Below are 23,938 nucleotides of genomic sequence, written 5' to 3'. Positions count from 1 at the left end.
CAATGGCCACCTAAGATAAAAAAAAAAAAAAAAAAAAAAAGGGTTTGCTAATCACTTTAAAAGTTGAGATTTAAATGATCATGTATTGATTGGGGAGGAGTCAGTCAGCAGAAAGATTGTCAACATGAGCTTGGAGACCTAACAGACCAGCACAGCACAGAGAGATTTAAAAGCAGCGTTGAATGAGCGTTTGCAACAAAAGCTGTATGAAGTAATATTCTCTCTGCATTCAGGCTACATTGCTGCTGCAGTTCTTAGGATCACACAAGCCTCATTATGCTTGTGTGATCTTCTTTCTCCACACAAATGTGTTGCCAAATATTTTATCAGGAAGCCATGCAGTGATTATGCAAGCCTCACTTTCCGTCAGTATTTAACAACACTGAGGAAAAGCAGCTGTCAAAAGATTATTCCGATGTCAGTGTGTACACTGGTTAGGATTCTCAGGAAAAAAAAAAGTAATTTCAAGCAACTGCTACATAGTTTTGGGTTGGAAAGAAATATCACATAATGATATACAACCAGACAGCAACTGCATCTGAACACCTTCACTTGGCTCAGTCACAAAGAAAAACAAAAAACTAACTGCAGCAGCTAATTTTCATTGATAACCATGTAGGAGGAACATTTGAAGGGAGGACATTGAGTTATTTTCTAAAGAGACCCCTGTTGGCAAATGTTTTGGATTGAAATAGGACGCATGAAAAACCAGTAAAAAGATGCATTATCCCATAGGTACGATCAAGCAGACAATTCTTTCGCTCAAGCTAACTGTAGTAACTATGACAAACTGTGTTGTCTCATCCTTTGGCTTCAAACTGCTCACAGCCTTGGATCCAATGTTGTAATTATTCCTTAATAATCATCATCATAATTATCCTAGCAGAGAAGCTTTTTTAGTGTTGATATTTGTGACAATAGTGCTCACTCCCTTCTTAAGTCAACAAAAAGCAGCCACACCTCCATCCAATGTATTACATTCAGAAAAGTATTTTAGTTCAAGAAAAGTTACAAACACTTGCACTTCATCCATTTATGGTGCTAAATAATTAGTTTTGAAAGGTTCACTAAAAAATCTCTGTCAGGCAAATGTAACTAGAGAAAAGTTGGTTGTGATTTATTCCATTCTTTCAAGGTTTGAAAGTTTTCAAATCCAAGTTTTTATTACTTGTGGTTTTATGGCAATTTGGACTAGTTGTGTTACCACCACTGACTTGGGACAGATGCTGTTTCCCTGTTATTACCATCATCCAACAGGCAAAGACCAGTTTGGCACCTGGGTGTGAAGTGTTTGGCCTGTGGACAAGCTCCTGTGCTCCAGCGCTCATAAAATGGGGCCACGTGTGGTAAACACATGGCTGATCCAAACGGTTGCAAAATCTTATTCATTAAAGATTTAACCTCTTTCAACAGCACCACATGTTTCAAATTATATCTTAAAGCTTACTTTCTATCTTGTACTTCAAAAAAAAAAAATCATTGCTCTGCTGTGAATTATCAGTTTGAGTTTAAATCAAGAACATGAAACGTCTTTGTGTGCGAGCCTGATCGGTAACAAACGAGACAGCAGTGAACCCGTGCCACATCACCACAGTTCATGTCCCTACAAGGTGCATCCACTTAGCTCCGTGTTTTGGGACAAGATAGGTGCTGGCAGGCTGCAGGTGCTCACATCCGACCACCTTACTGTTCAAAGAGCAGCGCCACTGTTTGAATAAGGTAAGAGTGAAGCCCCACATGTCCTCACAGGCTGAACCCTCACATGCTCAAATACCTGTGTTTCCTGTTGAGGGACAAGCACAAAGAAAAGGTCAGACGACTAGCCCCGAGGGGACAAAGGGATCCGATGATGAGACCTCCGTCTTCCTGCTGAGCAAACCAGAGAACTATCAGGCTGTGGTGAGAGGAACAACATCCTCGTTTACTTCACCCACAGCTGAATAACAATAGGACGTGTTATTAGACCGTAACTTACCTTAAATAAGACCTTGTCTTGGTTTGTGAGGTTAGATTGGGAATTAATTCAATCTGCAAGGCATCTGTTTAAGGTAACCCATGAATATGGTGTAGCTCAGAGATAGAACAGGAGGCTGAACGACTGCCATGCAAGAAATAACCCCAGTCTTTCCAGCATTTATTTTAATAATAAGCCTCAAAATGTTGCTTTGGATCATTAATGTTGAAATCTTTGGGCTGAACTGACCTCTCGGTTTTCATGACCGCATTTCTCCTCAAAGTGCCAACTTTATTCTCTAGTGAGACCTTTCAACACCAGGGAGGATTTTTAGATGTTCTGCCAGAGGTTACGAATTTCCAAGCCAGTTATAACTACCTCGAGAATGTGCCAATGTCATTACGCGAATCTTGGTCTTTAATAATGTGAAATGCTGTTCACATTGTAATTCTTCGGCTCAGGTCTAACACTTCGTGGCTGTTCTCTCAAGCAAACATGCCCTGCAGAGACATGCCAGCAGATGGCTGAGATCTACGTCCCTGGATTTCACATCCTGCCAGGATTTAGGTTTCATCCATCAGACCAGTGGCATGTTGAAGCTTAATCACAACAAAACTTCATGTTCATCCAAACAACTGGGCAGAGTCAGAAATTTCGACATGCGCAAGACTTCATGAGCATCTTCTTTTCTTTCTTGTTCTCAGAGAAAGCCTGTGACCATTAAAGCAGAAACAAAGCCAGGGTGCTGGGTTCCTCCAGCAGATGTAAACCCCAAACAAAGGCTGTTGTATCTGACAGGAGAGTGGTGGGGAGAGGGTTGGAGGTCAGCACAAAGGGCAAAGCAAACAGCCCAGGACACAGCAGCGTGAGGATGCTGAGGTCAACGGTTCGGCCTTCAGCCACGAAATGTGAGAAGAAATCCAAAGATGACAGGAAACGACGACCACATAGGACCTTAAGTAAATATTTATTAGTGCAGTTGAGATAACTCTGAGAAAAGAATAAGGCCCTCATCTTAGGCAAAATTGGAAGCTTTTCCATAGGTGAAAAGGTTACAGGGTTTATTTAATGTAGCGTAATAAACTGGACAGTATCTATCAGTTCTTCACAAGCATACTTGATTAGAAAAATACACGGAGCTAATAGCAGTTGTTAGCACGGTTTTTTGCAGCTATATAGTTTTGGGTTCGAATCCGGGCCTTAAGATTTCTGTACTCAGTTTCCCCGTGTATTCATTCTCTCCGAAAACCTTTCAGACAACACCTGGATGCAAATTTCAATTAACTTTGATCTTTTCAGACCTATAATGAAAAATACTGATTGAGGGAGTTTGAATAAATATTATTTTGAGGCATGTGACGTTCAGCAGTAATCAGTGGTGTCATAAGGAAGTAGAACATTGTCTATGGAGTTTGCACAGACATTTTGCTGAGTTTTCTGGAAATAACCTGAAGATGATAAAACATGCTCTATGTCGGTATGAGTCTATGTTTCTGCAGATTATTATATAAGGCATTAACAATGTCAAAAATTGCAAAGGCTATCAATATAACGCGTCATGTCTATAAGATTGATGATATGCAACCATAAATGTCCCACTGATTTCTTAAAAGAACAGTCAGTCACTCCAGTGATTCAAGACACCTTTAACAACGTAGAGCACATGTTGTCGATTGCACAGGAGATTGATCTATTTTTGAAAAGTAAACTATATTTGAAACATCAAGGACACAATCACCTCACAAAAACCATCAAAGACGGGTGAGCAGCTCAAAACTCCAATAAGAAAAAAATGTTATGTAATAACAATTTCCCAGTTCTCAGAAATGTAGAAAGTATATTTAAAAGTAAATTATAAGGTTACATAATGTAACAGGTTTCAAGTTGTAAAGACAATAAACGTTGTCAGCGCGGAGAGGCTGGGAACAATTTTCTACAAACTGGAGACCATTGGAAAGAAAAAATAAAAAAGGTTCAAATAAATAAACAATAAGCTCACTGCAAGATGTTAACAATGTGTTTATCTCTGCCTGATTGCAAAATATGTTTGCGACACCTATATTTAGGAAAATCCCAAGACACGAATAAGGTTGAAGAAATGATTCATACCCAGGAAAACAGACTCCTTACATAATTAAATCCAGACAAAGCGAACAACCGTTTTATCAAATTTGAACGAAGAGGACCTAACTCCCCCCACCCCCAATGCTATTGAACTTACTTACCTAAAGACAAAGTGCAGCTCCATCAGAGGGCACTTCAGATGATTACCTATGTGCCTCCAAATAGGCACCACATGGCTCACAAAGCCCGCTCATCAGGCGAGGCCATGCCAGCAAATGGTTCAAGGTGGGACGGGGCAGGAAGTTGGCCCGAGAGGGGTTTCCTCCCTTTGAAGTGCCAGTAATCCAAAAGCCTGTGTGAGGTGTGTGTATGTGTGTGTGCGCATTTGTGCTGCTCTCATTGTGAAGACTAATTTGAATTTCTCCTTCTTTTGAATCTGTTATAGCCTTTAAAGTCCTTTTCAAGTGTATTTGGTTATTCATGTACTTAAGGAGCGTTCATTCTCATGAAAAGAAAGTATTGTGAGAAGGAAAACATTCAGACATCCTTACATTTAATACCTTCTTGACTTTTCGTGGTATCAAGTTTTGTTATGTACAAAACTTTCGATCAAAACGGTTTTATGTAATATAACAGACACTCCACTGATGCTCCCAGTTATTGTTATATGTACAATATACTTATTAATTTTAAGCTAGCATACAGTATTAGATGTCGTCATAGGTTGCAAGTCTGTGTTCTTCGTGGCTTTCCAATTGTAGTTATCATTCTCTGATCTGCCCCTGATCTCACTTTTGCTGCTAAAACAATCCTGATCTGTCGAGACCTGAACTCCACCTGGCTCTTGATGAATTTGTTATGAATTTATTGTTGTTTTTTTTACTTCAGAGATATCTTGGATATCTTTGCGCACAATAAAGTTGTGTGCAGAGAAGCCATACATGAGCTGCAAAGAATGTTGTTCATTCTGGTTTTATGTTGCCTGTGGCTAAATGTGTCTGATGGAGATTTTATGTCTTTCTTGATTAGTTTTGGCTTTTCTTTTTTTTTTTTTTACAAGATTATGTAAATGGCTCGTGTTATGAGTTCACTCACTGAGCAACATTTCTCTGCTGGGACAATATAAACTATGCATTATATCATTAAGGTGTTTTCTGGGACCAAGATGTTCACAGGAGATCCTTTAAATCCAGTATATCGTTAGATGGGGCTTCTATGGAGCAGACTTGTTTGTGGATCACTTCCTGACTGATCTACAAATTAGAAGCCTCATATGCAACAACTTGTGATCCACTTTTTATCCTGAGATATTTCTATCAGAACAAGCGTTACAGCAGCTTGCCTTTTGGATCAGATCTTGTTTAAATAAGCCTTGTTTAAATAAATCATGACCCTATATCTTGTTTATGACCGCTCTTTTCCTGGACCATTTTTTGGTGAATATCGACCACTGCAGACTGAGAACTCCCTACAGGTAGTTTGGATTTGTTCTAGCCCTTATGTCATCAATTCGGAGGAGAAAGATTATTGTCCTTGCTGCCAAATATATAAAATCTACTAATAGTATAAATTATTAGAAGATAAGCAGTGATTCACTTCGCTTATCCGAGGTCATAATGTTAGTCTTCATTTGCATTATGACAAAAACTCCTTATGTTGTTTTTGGGCCTTCGGTTTTGCTGTTCCAAGTCCGGATTATTAGTAACCTGCATTGGAAAAATGGATAGAAAGAACAACATTTTTAGCAATATTCTTGGTTCTAACTGATGATACTTTTGTATTATTCCATACATAAATGCAAACAGAAAGATTGCATTAAAATCTCAGGCTTTCAGATACTCAGATCCCTGCAGATCAATGGTGAGGAAGTCACTTATTTTCAGTGATATCCAACTGTTTCTACCAGACCCAGGATTAAACCCAGCAGTATTTTCTGAACATGCCACTTAATTTAAAAGGCAACACACCATACTGAATATAACCCTGTCATCTCTGTCATCTTCTTGTACGTGATGTTTCACGGGTTTTGCAAGATTATCACCTTGAGTTAACAGGGTCTTAAATAGCTGACTGGCACCAGAAATTGAGTGAGGAATTAGACACATGTTACGTCAACCCAACCATAGCCTCATTGTTGCAAATGTGGAGGAATGAAGGTTGGGCCTTACAGGGGGTAGAGATGGCATCAAACAAGCTAGTAGCTACGGTCCACTTCTCACAGCAGGAAACGTGGCTTCCTTGTGTCAGGGCTGGGAGGGCAGAGGTGAATAAATAAAGAGCAGATGTGGCAGAGGACGACCATGGCTCCAGCCTGGGGCGGCCCTCAATGCAGCGTGACGTCCTGCTCAGACGTCACTCTGGGATTACTATTGTGAGAAATAACATTTTTCTGCAGGTAGGGACTGGATTTCTTTTGTTCAGACGTTCGCTCTTTTAAGCCTTCGTTGAGTTTGTACTTTCAAGATTTACATTTTTAAATCATCTCCATCTAGCAATAGAACCTTATAGTTGTGCTGGAAGCATCCAGCTGCGTTCTACTGTAGAAAATATGGAGCCAGAGTTCAGGTTGCGCTTGATTTATGAACAATACGACTCATGTAGGCCGGAGCACTTGGAGTCTGTTTATGCTCTCTGTAACATATTTTCAGTGGCTCTCTTGCACCGTGCTTTCTCACCAGTTCCTCTGGGCTTTCAGAAGCGATGAGCAACCGAATGAGAAACAGGTGTGCCTGCTCCTTTATCTCGCCCTCCCTCTCTTTTCTCTGGCCTAGCTGAGCCACAGAGTTTTGTTTTGACAAAGATGGCAGAGGTGGGAGTGTGAACACAGAGAGAAAAAAAGTGTAGGAAAGTGAAAGAGCAACAGAAGATAAGCCCACATTTATTCACAGTAACCCAACAAAAACAGCCATAAGGAGATGTGAAAGGTCAAGTGCCACAAAAACCATGACGTAATAAATGTATAGTAAAGCTGACAAATGGTGTGAAGAGGTTTTTTTCAAGCTCTGTGGACCTTTGATTATTTGTTTGAATCATGGATTTCAGTCAAGCCTGCTAAGTGCTGATGGTGATGCTTTGAAAGCTAAAAATCAATGAATGGAATGAGGGAAGTGGCCAGTTTAAGGTGTTTCACTCAATATTTAAAGTGCAACAATTAGCATGACTCTTCAGAGATCGGTTAATTAAACTGCAGCTTACAGAACAAGAGAAAAAACATCATGCAAGTTGAGCAATTGTGTTGGCCATTTGATGAGATTATGATGAAAATATATCCAACTTCCACAGACATCCTGGAGTGTGTCCAGTACACCTAAAAACAAAACAAAACTGAATGTACGCCTCTGATCTTTACAGCACCTGAAGATCAGGAATGTTTTAATTTATAGTTGCAGATTTCCAGATTTTTAAGGTTGTAAGGCTTGATAATTGCACAATTTTCTATGAATTCCAAAGCTGCCTAAAAGTAATACTGTTGGGTGATAATGTTACTTCTTTTAGTTTCTTTTATCGAATGGAGGTTGGTTTTCTCTAAAGCAACATCAGCTGATCAAAATGAGAACTAATGAGAACTGCACCATGCTGGAAGTTGCAGTTTAAAAAGCCACACCAACTATGTTCATTCTAGAACTGCTTTGACCTACATGAGAGTCCTGCAATCGACTTCCCAACACTCCCAACTTAATTTCCCCTGAAATCAGCCAAAGTCTGATTCATGTTTCCCCCCTTTAGCATCTATCACTTCACATACAAGTAGGAAAATATCCTCCCTTAATTTAGCCAACTCAGTATAAGCAGAGACCTTCTGACTTGTCTCTGTTTTTGATGATTTCCTGGAAAATGTAGACTATGCTGCTTCATCTGAGCTTTAGTCAAATATCTTATTCTCTGTAAACTAAGTTCATGAAACAAACCTCAAACTTGACAACCTAAGACATTCTATGAAATGCCTTAAAACTGATAATAATCCTTTTATTGATTGTGCATGCAGCAATGCTTTTGGAAAATAATCATTGTAGAAGTGAAGAGGGTCCAGTTTTCAATGTTGGTCTTGCTGCAAACTTTGCTTTATTGTTGTAGCTATCATAACAGAAGTTTCTCAAGCAATCTGTGTGGTTTTTAACATGCCTCAATTAAAAATAAGAAAACTGTGGCATGCATTTTCCTTCAGTTCCTCCTTGTCTGCTTTCTCTGGTATATCTTTCTGTGGTGCAGATGTAGAAACTATTCAGAGGCTGACATTTCTGCAGTTCTGGAAACATTTGGGTGTGGTTTCTTCACTGAAGGAACAGTTTGTTGAGTAGAGAAATTTTTGCAAAAAAAAAAAAGTTTTTCTTTTTTTTTTAATTCAAACTTTCATGTGGCTTATCTTTGCTGGAAGATTTACAATGACTGCTTACTGTTTTGTTCCCAGAAATCAACATTTGCTTCAAATGTCTGGATCCAACTGCGGGATCCTGACTGATTAGCAAAATGACTCAAGCTCTGTCAAGTTGGAAGTTGAGGCTCTGTGAACATCAGTTTTCAAATGTTTGACTGAGACATTGCTCCCTCAAGGGTGACTGACCTACAACAGATCGATGGAGCACATCTGTATTTTCTAAATAATTCAACAAAGGCATAAAAAATTTTCTGGAATTGGACAAATTTGTGCCTATATTATATTTTTTATTTATATATGCTGTGTAAGCATCTCTGCTGCCACCAACTGTTTTGGAGGGGAACTGCTTGTTCTGGCCCAACCCTTGTCTCCGCCCCATGCATCACAGTAGCGATGTTGTGATCAGAATGATGTAGCTTTAATTCTACGGATATATAGAGGTGAACTTATGCTTTTTTCCAACGATGACTTTCTTCTTGCTGTTGTTCTTTTGAAAGATTCGTTCGCCTTGATTAAAACATGCAGTTTGGAATTCTGGCATTCAGAAATGTAAGAATATCATGGTGAAAAATATGTCTCTGAGAAATGAACACCCACAGTTTTAGTCTCTATCAGGTTAAATAAACCCAATTATTGGTGTTAATGTTTTACGGCAACTTCCTCCTACCTGCCCGCCCTCCCTCCCTCCTCAGAGCGGGGAGGTCGGAGTCGGGACTCCCTCTCCGCTGCTCAGTGGTGCTACAGATGCAGCAGCGGAGCGGAGCGCCACGCTCAACGTCTGACATTACACACGGATCTCTACACGTTTACTGGATTTGGGAATCAAACAAAGTGGATGACCTGGGTATATAAGGTGAGTGCAGGCGGGTCCGTCTTGTTAAACTTGACGCGGGTAGGTTTGAATCGGGGCTCATTTGGGAGATATTTTAATTGGGAAGTTCGGGAAAGCGATCACATGGTGGGATGAATTGATCCGTGATCGGGAAATCTGGGTCATTAATTTTCTCTTTTTTTTTTTTTTTTTACTCTTTGCTTGTTCTGGTTTGTGATTTGTACACTGTATTTTCGTCAGAAATATAATTAATGATATGAACTCTATATGCTGATAACACAACGACCTCCCTGCTGGAGGTCATTTAAGTGTTAATAAATTATATATATTTTTATTTTACTTGTTTTTCCTTCTTTAAAGAATGTTTGTCTTTGCATGGGTTGTCTGACATCTTTATGGCTTGTGCCTGTGAAGCAACGAACAAGCCATAAAGTCATACAGTTCGTGCCCTGTAAAGTCATTTCTCCCGGTCAGGATGACTGTGATTGGTTTCTGGCTGTGCATGTTGTCCATAAACACAAGAGCAGGACTTCGACTTGAGCCAAACAGATTTTTTTTTTCCTGAAAAATTGACAAGTGCATCAATGTATCTTGTGCGGTGTAAACCAATCCACAGACCTTGACGCCCAGTTTAGCTGGCTGGTATGAAGAGAATGGGGTAGCTGACTGACCCCTGCGCTCTCATTAGGGCAAATACAGGTGACATGAGGCAGTAGGTTCACAGCTTTGTAGGTTTGACCTGAAATATATCCATCTGTTTTCCAAACCTCCACTGTGGGTATCTGCTGACTTTACTACTTTTTTTTTTTAGTTCTTTACTTGCGTTCATGCAGATAAAGAACTAAATAATGCATGTTGTTTCCCAAACAGAAGACTAGAAGCTGAAGTTTAAAACAACAGAAGGAAAAAAATAGGTATGGCTGTTATGCAATCTACACACTTCAAAGTGAACAGATTCTCCTCCAAGGACAGAACCATGTGGCCTCCGGGGTCCAGTGTGTGACCCATCTCAACCCATCGTATGCAGACTTTATTTTGAATGAGTGTCAAGAGTTGGTTTGAGTGGGATCAGGAGCATAAACAACTTAGAGGCCAGACTAAACAAACCACACGTGTCTCTAAATAAATTTATCCTGACTTTAATAGGTGAGCATGTGTCGTTTTGATCGACTATGTAATTCTGTTTTATGCAGATCATCTGCTGGGAGTGCTTTATTCTCACTTTCTTGAGGGAGAGATGATCTTTTAGTTGTGCTGAGAGACACTTCTGTAGTAAAAAATAAAGACTGACGCAGCAATAATCTCTCCACAAGGTTCTCACAGCAGCTGCTCAAGAGCTTTTGAACACATCAAGGGATTTTTGTCAGCAGATGAGTCAACCTACTTTTTTTTGACAACTTTAAAGACTTAAGTGACAGCTTTAAATGTAAATTCTGTGTTATTTTCTTTTCAGGTTCATCAATTTTCAGGCTCTTGTTAGGGTGATTTGTCTGGAGACAGATTTATTTTGATCTCTTTGCTCTTAACTTTAACTCTGTAAATTTGACTGCCATTACAGTGCCTTGCAGAAATATGCATACCATTTTTCTCGACAAATTTTCCGGTCGAGTGCATTTTTATTTGGTCTGATTTCAGGGGGGTGAATACAAGTGGATGCCACACGGTTCAGCCTTTTTTCTCCAACCTCTTTTAACAATTTTTCACTAGTTTGTGTGCATCTCATCAAATGCCAAGGTTTGAGGTTGAGAATTTGAAAAAAGTTGAACAAATATTAATGCAAGGAAATGAAAAATTATATGTGAAAAACAAATAATAAGCAGTGGGACATAAATCCCTCATGTTACTTGTTTCGAAGCAGTGATATGTCTGATTCCTGCAGAGCAACAACACATCGTCTATCTCCCTGGGGGAGAGGCCAAATGCAGAGAGCCATTCGCTGCAGTTTTCATCTGAGTCGTCGATGGGAGTCCTAACATCATTATCATGGCTAAATAAAATGCTATTTATGCCTTTTTGCTTGATTTACAGCACCAGAGGGAGCGTTGATGATGATGTTAGGGATGCAAGACAGTACTAAGAAAAACCTGCAGAAACATGTTGATTTTATGACCCTTTACACCATGCATTTGCTTGCTTTGCTTACCCGGTATTTTGTACCTTAATAATCAGATAAAAAGCTAATAAATAAACTTGTCAAAGACCACACGATCTACTGCTTGCAAAGGAATGCCCCAATTTAAATCCTTTTTATTCAATTTTACCATTTTTTTGTTTTGTTTTGTTTTGTTTGTGCTGTTGAGTACATTTTTAATCTGATTTGTTTGAACCACATCAATGCCTGCTGCAAAGAGCAAGCAGAAACTGCAGAACATTGTCTGGTTTTAGTTTTCACTTGGTCACTCGTGCTTTTTATCAGTTAAATGTCAGTCAGCTCCACCACGGCAGCTATTAAGATTTTGTATGTGCCTTCCGTTTGAACACTGCTCTTTAACGGAAACATTAAACATTCGTTTTGTTAGCCCCTCGGTTACATGTAAAGATCTCCAAGTTATGGCGGGAAGCTCGAGTTTCTAATTAAAGGGGGAAAATGTACACTGCTAATGACATCATCTTCCCTCTGGGTATACAGAGTGTGTTTGTTTGTGTGTGTGTGTGTGTGTGTTTCAGATGAGCAGCTGGTTTGAGACACTTGACATTCAGTGCAGTGTAAAACTTCAAACACTTACAGAATAAAACAAACCCACCAGTCATATAATTTGAATTTACAGCTTCTTGTCGCCCATTGTGCTAAAAGTTTGTGGGAACGTTCTAACAACTGTAAGGAGGGGGGGACTATTGGAAAAAGAGCAAGAAATTATTAAAACTTGAGCTCCACAGTTACAGTCTGCATCCAGGCATTTAGGCAGACACTATATGTTAAAGTAATAGCCACTGTCACGAAGGACAGCTGGTTGCACGCTCCAGCAAGACCTGCCATCTATTTCATAAACTGGCATTTCTTCTATTTTGTAAACATCGGGGTGTGGAATCTTCTTCACTCAAGTAACAATTTGAAGAGCAAAGTTTTTTTTTTTTCTTCTTCCCCCTCAAAAGTTATTAAAATACTTTTTGAATATAAACTTTCATGTGGCTTTGTCTTTGTTGGAAGATTTACCATTACTGCTTGCTAGTTTGCTTCCAGAAGCTAAAATTAGGGTTAAATGTTTGAACCTAACTATGAGAATCTGATTGATTTTATTGCACAGTTTCAGGAAAATATGCAGACTCGATAATATTCCTGAACATAGCCATGACGATGTGAAAAAACATGATTATTCCTCTGCCCTCCATGAGCTTTAACATCATCTGTTGGCTTTGAAGGAAGATACAGTCCACATAGTTGGCCAAACATTTCATCATGGATGCATTACACCTGAAATGTAGCATCCTGTCAAATAATGAGTCTATTTTGTGTTGATTGGGATATTGCACACAGTGACATTGTGATAATAGTTGCAATTTAATATAATGTTCACCTCTACTTGTCAAAATCTATCTCTTCTCCTTTATTCTTTGTGAAATAGCTCAAACTCAGCCAGGTTTGATGGAGAGCCTCTTGAGCAGTAATTTTCAATTCTTGTTGCTACTGAACTGGTTTGGACTTTGACTAGGCCATTCTAACGTGTATCAATGAGAGGCAGTATCCTGCAGCATTTAGTCGTTTTCAGTCTTTAACGGGTTCTTGTTTTTAGGTCCATCTAGCTTTTTTCCAACTCAAATGACTTTGCTTTCTCTTCTGATGGTAGCAGTATGGTGACATGTGAACGTTCAAGGTGATGTGCAAAAAAACTGGGATATATCTCGGCTGTCTTTCTTGACTCTTCCTCATAAAAACCAGATTCAGAGTTGCCGAGTGCCTGACTAATAGCCAACCTGAGCTGTGGCTCTCTGGAGCTCCTCCAAAATTACTATAGTTACTTGGCTGGTTCATTGTATTATCTTGTAAATATTTTAGACGTTAAGCCCAGCTGCTATTATTGCATTAGTTCCATTCCCTCATGGGCTTATGACTCAATCCATAATTCATTGTAGTCAAGAAAATCATGAAACATGATCTGACAGATCTCCATCTCCTGACAGCCTCCATGTGAGTGGCTGACAGCTGTGAGAGCAGCCCTTCTCGCCGCTGCTCTCACATCTTTGTAATTGTTCACAGCCTGACCGGCCACCTCTGTCGCTCTGCCACGTCCCATCAATCCCAGCCGTGGCATGCTGCGTCCATTCATCCGTGAGGAAGATGGCACCGAGCTGGACATCCTCTTCCACGGAGGATGAGCCCATGGATGCGACTTCACTGATTCATCCATGTGTTTTCGGATTCTGACAGAAGCAAAGGGAGGAGAAGGGGACGAATGGAGGGTTCTCTCTCGGCTGCACTTGGGTGCAGTTTGAGGCAAAGCAGGTCGGCTGATTGGTAATGAGAGAAGACAGCTGGCTGGTTCAGTGGGGGCTAACGGCTAAGCGTAAATGGCAGCGAGGAAGAGGAGGAGAGCTCGGTTTAGGGTCTTTCTGTTGGAGTTTCTGGATGTGTTTATTTGGTTGCTGTTGAAGATTTTTTTGAAGTGGTTAGGGTTGTCTTAGGAAGATAAAGTTTGGGACAATAAAAAGAAGCATAAGTGTAGATTTTTTTTTAATTTTATTTTGAAGAGTCTTACTTTGCATATTTTTTACTACCTGTATCTTCTTATTATCTTTGAATATTTATTGTTTTACTGCAATGCAAATATTCCAGAATAACTCTGAAACTTATAGAAGGCATTTCCCATATGTTTATGCATCATTTCCTGCATAAACAAGGCTGATTTTAACCTAAATGATGATCAATGTTGAGACTTTATCCAGTGTTGGTGTCTAAACCGATGTTTCTCAAACATCTGGCCCTCAAAATAACCTGAACATAGATATAAAGCCTTAACTTGGATGAACTATACAATCATTGCTGATAAACTCCTTAAAAACAGTGTACTGATGACACAAACATCCACAATAGTCATTGTGACTTTTGAATAATCTTTCATCCTGTGCAAGCCTGTGGCGACAGTGGAGCAGAACAACTTCCTTTTATCCTTTTTAGAAAAAAAAAAAAAATCTCCATCAGAACCAGGCACAATTGGAGCAGCAAACTTGTTAAGGTCCAAGACAGGAACGGGCAGAAACGGAGGCATTTGTCCAGGAGTATTTTCTATGGGAAGAAAAAGAGAACAGAAGGATGTGAAGATATCAAATACACATATTTATTAATTAATTTGTAAGAAATATTGTAAATTTTAAGATAATTTTAAGTAATTTTAAGACTATTTTAAGACTTTCATAGTTTCTTCTGAATGAATGATTGACCTAGAATTGGAGTTTCATGATCCCACCTCCTGCTGGGCACAGCAGCAGTCTAAACTAACTCACAACAACCGAGACTGTAAAGCATAAAGCTAAATTTGGGAAACATAATAATGTCAGCCACAAATATTTGCTTTATTCATTTGAGGTAAGTTTACTCTTTTCTAACATGTTTAGCTATCTTTTAGAGCCCCTGGAACTTGACGTTTATGTCCTGCAGTGAACTTAATGTTCTGCAGTAAATGTCTCATCCTGTACGTGACTATTATTGTGTTGTTTTATTTTCAAGCAGATTCCTCAGCAGTGTTCAGGAGACAGAACATTCCTGTAAAATGTGAATAGTCATGGTTCTGTTTACTTAAACTTTCAGCTGTGTCAGATGAATTAAGTCAAATAGTACCCGTTCACTGCTGATGCAGCAGATCAGCTGCATTAGTCTTTTCTCTGCTATGCTTTTAATAATTAATAACCAAGCTTAACCGGTGCATCATAATTATTTAGTTATGATTATTTCATGTCTCGGAGAATCATTAAAAATGTAAAAGCCAGGCTTAAAAGACTATAAATATGCCACGCAAAAAAAAAAAAAAAAAAAAAATCCACTGCACTTTTTAAAATGCATGTTTTTTTTACTGACAAATCTTGATTGACTAGCTGCAACTTTGCGCCTCCAATTAAGTATATTTGAGAAACTTTTTCATGTAAAAAGATAAGTGGAACATTTTATGAACTCTGAAGTCAAGCCTTTTAGAACTGCTCTGTTGAGTGGATGCTGAATCAATGCTGACACATTTAAAGTGGTGGAGTGTTGTTCCACAGAGGGAGGGGCTGGACGGGCTTCAGCAGGGTAGTCGCAGAGTTTGGAGACACAACTGGAGCAGCTTTATCCCCTGAGTTTCTCCAAACAAGCTCTATCACAAACACTCACAAGTTAGTGCTAAACTTTTTTTACAACCTGCAACACTGACACGTGTTCAGAATAATGCGCCAAAAGTAGTGTAGGTTTCCTTTTGGCGTGTTTGCGTGAATGAGACGTTTTCTGCTATTACTCGCTTTGATAGAGAGGAACAGGTGTATGCTTTAGCACCGCTGACTACAGTCTGCTGCTGCTTGCTGCAAGCGGGCGTCCTGCTTTAGCATCTTTTAGGACTCTGTTGAGTCTGACGCGAGTGGAAAAAGTGTGAAAAATGTTCTGAATGTGTGAAATAAACCATCTGGCTGCATGCCAGACAGCGCCGTCTCTCTCAAGGACTCACACCAGCAGACCTTAATGAGTGTGTGTGAGAACAGAGCTTCATAATTTAAGACTCTGGCAGATTGAGGGATGCGCCTGGATGTATGCCTCTCCACTGCTCTCTATAAACAACCTCAGGAGGACAGTGAATTCACGGTCACACATAGACACACACACACTGTGATCACTGTGGCTTTTATTGTTGGTCACATAAGCCAGGCTGGCATGCTGGGGGAGCTGTGGGGGGGAGTTGGGGGTAGCAGTGGCCGTGGTCGTAATTTCCAAAACAATGCTGTCTAGAGCTGCTGCGCCTGCTTGTTGTGAGTCAGATTTGGATGTGCTGTGTACAAACTTAGCTCCGCCTCGCTGCACTTTGTTCCCCTCTTACCACACAGTCTCTTCCCACACACAAGTGTCACGAACACCATTCTCCAGACTGGGAGTGTGCCACACTTTTAAGTTTTGCCTGAGCCCACACACTCAATTATTTAGTTAACCTCATGTGGACATGAGAAGAGAGCTCCATGCAGAAGGAACACCAAATTTCTCATAATGGCCGGTGCGGGCAAAGCTCTAAAAGTAGCAACTTACGGACTTTTCTTTCACTAGTCGCTTATTAATGATCTGTTGGCATATTTATCTGTTTGATTTTATATGAAGTTTTTATTCAGTCTTGAAAAGTTATCAAGCACAGGTTCCATGTCTGCATGTGTACTGAAGAAGAACCTCTGTATTTAAAACACAACCTCTGTTAAAACGGTTGGGAATTCAAAAATAAACTTTTGTGCTTCACAGCTTTAGTAGTGCAGCAAAAATATTTGCTTAAATCTGGAAACCTCATTGTTAAAAAGAATGAAATTCAGATATGTTTTACATTTGCTTCCCTCAAGCTCAAGTTTAATTATGGAACAATTTTTTATATATATTTTAGTATCTATATGTATTTAAAATCATTATTCTGGTTCAATATTTACATTTCAGATGACGTTTTGCTTGACTGAAAGCACTGAGTTTTTGCCGCAGTCTTCAATTATGTAAAAGAGAATGCTGTTCAGTCGTCTTTTTTAAAGACTCTTGCAAGGCCTAAATAGGCCTTCTGTATTAGATAAGCCATGTTAGCAGTCATAAATCTTTGTACAAAACTAAGTATTCTACTTTCATAATCTGTTGAATTGCCCGAGCATTGGTTGTTCACTCATTTTTAGTGAGGTCAGCACAGAATCATAAAGATATGGAGGCGCGTTGAGGCTGACAGAACTGCTTACATGCAGATCTTCGAGGAGAGATAAATCGGTCGCTTGCTTCAACTTTGTAAAGCCTCTGAACCTCATATGTTAATTACGTCATTTTCGATTTTATTTGCATCAACTTAAGATGCCATGCCGTTACGTAAAAGTGGCATTAAGCCGGTCGTTAATTTGGAAACATTGGCGTGCAAAGCTTGAACACTGTGACTTTTCTTCTAGAAAGCTTTTCGGTGGAAAAACAAACACTGACTAATAAAACTTTATCCGCCAGGACCAGACTGTTCAGTAATCGACAGTAACACCACCCTTCCTAAGCCTTGAAGTAAGGACAAACTTGGCCTGGCAATAAAAGCAAGAATAAACATGGACACTTTATCAAAAAGCTTATCAGAACAAGCAGTGGTGTGGCGCTACGGCATCGGTAAGGTTAGCTGTAAAGCTTAAGGCTGATGTCATCTGAAGTCGAAATTTTTAGTAGATATTAGTTTAGTGGACTGCAGCTGCAGATCAGGATACAAAGTATTTCTTTTATTTACTATGCTAACTTTTAAAAGATAAGTGTTTTTTTGCATGAACCCAAAACATTATTATTTTTATTTTTTCTGCGGTTGTAAGTAGAAAATATGGATTTGTTCACTGCGTCGTCTTTTTCCAGCTCAGATTTAGCTATCCATGCTGTCAGCATGTCAGAGTAGAAATGTTTGGTCCACTGAAACCTCAGCTGTCACAATGATGATTTGATCTGAATGACAAAAGAGCAGCCGCAGTGAGTTAAGAGCCCATCTTGTCGATTTTACGGTTTCAGAAGGAGGTCTATTCAGATCGGGGGTCTGTTAAGTCCTCCCAGGTGGCCCTCCTGCTGCTCCACATGAGTGTGGAGCCGAAGACCCAGTGGCTAATGGAGCCTTTGTGTCTGAGGGGAGAGAGTAGCTTATGTACCCCCATGGTTCCATCTCTTTAGCTTTAATTGTCGCCATGTTGTCCTTTTCACTACCTGACTAATGAGGCAGAGAAGCCAGATCACTTAACTCTGAACATGGAGGACGACCGTTGTTCTTGGTCATTAATAATGGAGAGAAAGGCGGCCACAGAAGATGACGCCGTCTCTTTTTCTTCAACATACTCCTTTGCAGAGTTTCTTAAGCTCAGTGTCTTTATTCCATTATGTTAGTGGGGAATGTTTGTCAGAGTGAAAAGGCAATCAGGATGTTGCCAAAGATTTTGAAACTCAAAAGCTTGAAACTTTTATTGTGAATTTTTATTGGGAAGTTTCTGGGAATTACTTGGGAATTAAGGACAATTTGAACGAATTGCTCCATATCCAAACATTCTGGTTTCCCACAAGAAGACACAAAAATACATCCATAAACATCTTAAAACAATAGATTTAAACAGATTTATATGCGAGATGAACTTTACCAGGTTTTTATTTTACTCGTCCACGGATTAAGACATTTTGTCAGTGGATACTAAAAGACCCATAAACTATTATACATGAAAAGATTCCATTCCCTACTCCTAAAGAAAGTCTAATTCAACAAGAAAATCAAAATACTACCTCTTCTTGGGCCTCTGCAACATCCTCCATGTTCACTTCCTCCACCTCCCACTCTGGTGGCCAATTTCTCATTTCACATTTGTCGGCGTGAACCTTTGTGTGTGTGTGTGTGTGTGTGTGTGTGTATTCCAAACTTTTCTCACAAATTTATGTCAGTTCAGATGGAAAGTTACGAATTTACCAACCTGGCAGAAGAACTTTCATCGACCTTTTCCTCACAGGTCAACTGTCTTTCCTCTGGGAATGCCCAGCAAGCTTATTTACAGGTTCTCCTCTCGTAAAACAAACACTTCCTGGATTTTCCTGTGATTGTCTAATTTTTCACAAGAAATGATCTGCCTGCTTATACCTGGCAGCATAACTCACGACAGAATCTAAACACAGCCCGTGTGCTTCCTCTTGGATCAAATCTACGTGGCACAAACAATGCAGCTGATAAAGCTGAAAGGCCAACCTCCCTTCCCTTTACACGTCTCTGTTGGAGCCGTCTGGGCTCCTTGATGTGGGATGACAAAAAACATCTGTTTCTTCTTAAGCTGCGCTGGAGGTAGGTATAAGCCTTCCCTGGGGACTGGGCCAAAGCAGAGAGGACAAGAAGAGAGGAAAGACAGACGGAGATGGACAGTGCAGTTTAACTAGCGGAAAAAGGTTGTAAGTTCAACTGATTGTTGCTGGAGATTCAGGGGTTTGTTAGTTTGGAGATGACTTTAGGCTCGGAGACCTTATTTATCAAATAATTACCAAGTTGTACAGTAGAAATCACCAAATACTTTCTTGCAGGACTGTCAGTTTACGCCCAGTTCTAGAATAAACTCCAGCGAAGAACAGAACAGAACAAGCTGTTGAGAGATGCTTTTGGCTTTTAGCTGACCAATGTACACCAGATTTTTATCAATTTAGGAATTTCTTTGTTTGTCCTGAAATACTATCTTATTGTCTGGCAAACGGTATCATTTATTGTATTTTTATACATTTAACTAACGTGATGGGAAAGTGTAACTTTGTGACCTGCATCTGGTAAATCTACTGAAACGTGAATTGAAAAGTGATTATCAAGCTTACAACTGAAGTGTGCACAATAATAACTTTGGGAAGGACTGTTTAGAGTGTAATATTTGTTGTTTATTATTTTAAGTTATCAGAAATGCACAATGGATGCCAGTGGGATATTCAACCTGTTCAATGGAATCTGACTGCAACTTATTTTCACAAACAACACAGATCACTATGAAATGCAGAATTCACAATTTTTTCGTGATGTATGTTTTTTTTGTGTTTTTTTTTACTACTAAGATTATTTAAAGTTTAAGTTGTCAGTAATGGATGTGACTTTTTATTGTTCAGATGCAGCGACAACTGTCGCCAGCAGCCATTAAAATAGTAACAGAGATGCTACTGTTCTGTCCCCTGTGAGAGATTGTGCAATTTATTAAAGCAATAGAATCACATAAATGGAAAGAAAGTCTTAAAAGAGGGCAAGGAGCCTTACAAAAACCGCTTCAAACTAGAAAAGAGAGACACTGGTGATAGCAACAGCAGTGTAGGATTTAATTTTGGTATCAGATACTGTTCTATATTTGTTGTCGCTCCTTTTTGGTCCAGAAAGTCCTAAATCGACACTCGGTGAGTTTGTCGCACTGTAGGAGCATAGATCAATGGCAGGTTTGCAAGTTTAGTTAGTTAGAAGCAAACATATTAAGGAATGAAGAGTCCTTCAAGACTTTTACTAAGAGTTGCCTTTAATTTAAAAGGGATAACAGACTTATGCTCTTGTTCAGGTCTGTTTCTGAAATATGCTCTGATCCCTGCAGTTCTCATCCATATACAAACTCTGTTCATTTGTTGATTTTGTTTTTTAAAATAGAGAGAGTATTTGTGTTTTGTTGATCACACTATGACCCTAACGACCTCCTGACTCATCAGGAAGTTGGTTGCTAAAAAAAAAAAAAAAAGTGAGCATATCCAGAGTTTAAACAGATGTAGCCCCGATACATAAAACACTTTTAACACAATACATGTTGGGACAAAAGCTTTTTAAGATTTACTTCAGATACAGGGAGTAACGGTAAAAGGAGCCAGACAGGGAAACAGATTCAGAGAGAGTTCAGGCATGTGTTTACAAGAAGTGAGGGAAATGAGAGGGTAGAGACGGTAGGAGAGTGCAGGGAAAAGAAGCTGGGGTGGTATTACGAAGGAAAAGATGGGGGCGGTGTTCACTGTAGAGATGAGAGTAGAAGGAAAGGGTTCAGAGGTTAATGACAACCTACAGCGGGAGACAAAGGAGGTCATGGAGCACAAGAGAAATTCAAAAGAAGTCTCACGCTTTTCACAAGCTTTCAGATCACAAGAGAATGGGCTGGGTACTAATTTGGCTCATTACGGTCAATGGAGCTAATGGGGCCCCATTGTTCTCCATTTGTGTGTGTGTGCGTGTGTGTACTGAGTGTTTTTGTTGCAGCATTTAATCAGTATGTTCTGGAAACATCTGTCTGTTAACATGTCCGTTAATTAACAGTTTTCAGTAAGAGTTAAATGTGTGATTAGAAAGTTAGCACTTTCAACAAGCAACGGCATCTAAATGTGATGGATTCCCTTAACGCCCTTCATGTCAGATTCACTGATTGTCATTTGCATTACAAATACAGCAAAGATATTCATTGGAATTGGTGCAAGTACTGATTTAACCAGAAATGTTGAAGCTTCTTCATTTTAGGTGGCAGATATTATCTTAATTTAGTTGAATTAAGCAATACTGCCACATTACCACTGGCTACAGGACCTGGCAGGATTATTAAGGTTTTTTTTGTTATCAAAAGGTTATTTTCAAATGATCACTGAATGATTTATTTATGTCTGCTACTTCCAGTATTTATAAGTTGTATGCGTTTACATTTTTAGTCCTTTACAATAAAGTTGGCAACACAACTTAAGACTCTGCTCAGGCTTGTGTTTTGATGCCATCAGATGAAAATCAGTTGTGGCGTTGTATCTTTAGCCTCAGATGGAGAACAGAATGTTCCAAGGGAAAATCCATTCATCAATACCCCCCAACACCCAAAACTTGAACTGTAACCCCAGTCCCACTTCCTCCCCGTTTTCCACTCATTTTTCTTGCCTCATGCCAAGCCCTGTCTCCTTTTTTACCTCCACACCTGTCGTGAGAAATTTCTCCCGGAACTCTGCCTAAACAATGGCTGGCTTTCCCGAGCTCCAACATCTGGAAAAGCTAACCAGCATGCCAGGGCCCCCCATTCCTCAGGTAATTTACAGTGGCATGCCATTTGACAAGCTCTGCAAGGGGCGTGGAGGCTGAATGAAGTAGATTATGGTGAAACTTAAGCTCTTCTTCTAAAGTTTCAGCAGCACTTATTATTTAGTGGTAGCTGAAGAGTAGTTATACACAAAACAGTTAGATATAGCAAGCTTTTCATATGGAAGTGTGACTATTTCAGCAGGCTGGTTATATTTTAATTTTTAGGGTTTGTTTTATGTATGAACAAAATAAAAGAAATTCAGCACTGATATGAAAGGTTTGGTAGCTGTGGTGCAATTACCTGTCCTTTGTTTTCAATTGGTGATAAATATGAAACAGTTTGAAATAGTTTTCTGTCTTAAGTATGCAGATGCAACTCAATTATTCTGAAAACAAATAAAGGCTGCAGTTTCTCCAGGCAGCTGTGATTAATTTAAATGTGTTTTACATAAGATGTGTGAATCATGCATCATTGAGCACATGCTGCATTTCTTTAAAGCCAGTGATGTTCTACTTTAAGGGGAATCAGCTAAAGTCAGTGTCAGCCTGTCAAAGCTATGCAACAATCAAACATAAGAAATCTAACCCAGCGATCTGATTGGTGTGTGTTTCATTGGTCATTAAAGGTTTTTTGCTTTTCTTCTTTCCGTAATATGGCATTGGACCTAACAACACAACCCATACACAGTTTGTGTTAACTGCTGCCTCAATTTGTTGCACAAATTTGTGAAGATTAACAACATATAAGAAGAAATTATCCCACTTCAGACAGAAATTGATTCAGATTTAATCCTTTGAGTAAAAGGTATTCACAGAGTCAGGAAGCACAAATGCTGAATTACACATGAAAAAGCAGAAAAAACACTTTACAGGCCTGATGTGCAAAGCTTCGTTGGTACAATACTTTATGACATGACATGGTTCTGTTTTTCTTGAAGTGGCAGCTCTGTGCTTCCTCAGTTTGACACATATCTTGATACCTAAGAAATTCTGACTTTGAGACGGGGGTGTTGTCAACAAGACTTCCACGCTTTCCTGTCAGATGTGTCATGTAGATTATTATAACAATGAAATATAAATAATTTTCCTTACTGTTTTTGTTTCATTTGTTGGGAAGGAAAAACTAAAATAGCTGCTGATAACACTTGAAGCTGACCTAAGGAAATTTAAACCCAACAATAACGGCCTTCCCGCTGTCTTGCGGAAAACAATGAGCACTTTCCTCCCTATTTGGACCATAAACCACCTGTGAATTTGGGGTTCTGGTTTCCAGACACTACCACTTATAAAATGGTCTTTTTGCCTTGAGCTGACACACACACACTCACACATGCACACATGCAGACACATGCACACAACTCAGGTGACAAACTAGAGCAGACATGCAAATACCCATAGCTGCATGCACATCCAGACATACACGCACATGTACACAGACACCTGATAACCGTGTTTGAGTGTTTTCTAGCTAAATATACTCCTTCTGCAGAGTCCAGCCTGTTATAAGCATGTGCAACCCGCTTCTTACCCTCTCAATTGCAGAAGCAGCATGAACTTGATGTAAAATATAATAGTGCTAAATGTGGTAACTTTTATGGAAACAGCATGGTCTGTTTGTTTTAGTGTCCCATTTAACTTTTGCAATAACTGGTTAAAATGAGGAGCGCTCAGTGTGAAACAGTTGGTACTTTGGAGGTGTATAGCTTCATTTAGAAGCATTTAGTGGCTTTGAATTACAGCAGTCTGACTGTAGTTTTCTGATCTGATTTTTAAGACATCAGTTGATCAGACTTGTTTCAAAATGTAATATATTGTTTGGAAATATCTCTGCCTGTAAAGTTTATTTTAGTCTATTAACTGTAGCAAGCAGCTGAATTGGTGCCAAAACAGATTGTCTCAGTACTAAAGATAAAAATAGCTAAAACAAATGACTCCTCAGAATAAGAAAAGGTCTGGCTCTCTTCCTGTGCAAAAAAAAAAAAAAAAAAAAAAAAAAAAAAAAGAAAAAAAAAAAAAAAGAGAAAAACCCACTACCCCTTTTGGACAAA

At 39.3% G+C, this 23,938-nt stretch overlaps 1 protein-coding gene across 1 annotated transcript in view; it reads left to right on the top strand.

The window, feature by feature from the left end:
- Nucleotides 1-9,101: 9,101 nt before the first annotated feature.
- The window catches only part of fam110d (family with sequence similarity 110 member D), a 22,704-nt gene continuing 7,867 nt past the window's right edge, over nucleotides 9,102-23,938 (top strand). The window contains exon 1 of the mRNA XM_015027710.1: nucleotides 9,102-9,246. The gene's annotated coding sequence lies outside the window, so the exon portion shown is untranslated. The remainder of the gene's footprint in view (nucleotides 9,247-23,938) is intronic.

This window comes from Poecilia latipinna, unplaced genomic scaffold (genome assembly GCF_001443285.1).
Source record: "Poecilia latipinna isolate Pla-1442-1.1 unplaced genomic scaffold, P_latipinna-1.0 Scaffold105, whole genome shotgun sequence".
Classification (NCBI taxonomy): Eukaryota; Metazoa; Chordata; class Actinopteri; order Cyprinodontiformes; family Poeciliidae; genus Poecilia; species Poecilia latipinna.
The sequence above is the reverse complement of the archived record's forward strand: the minus strand, read 5'-3'. Positions and strand labels throughout refer to the sequence as shown.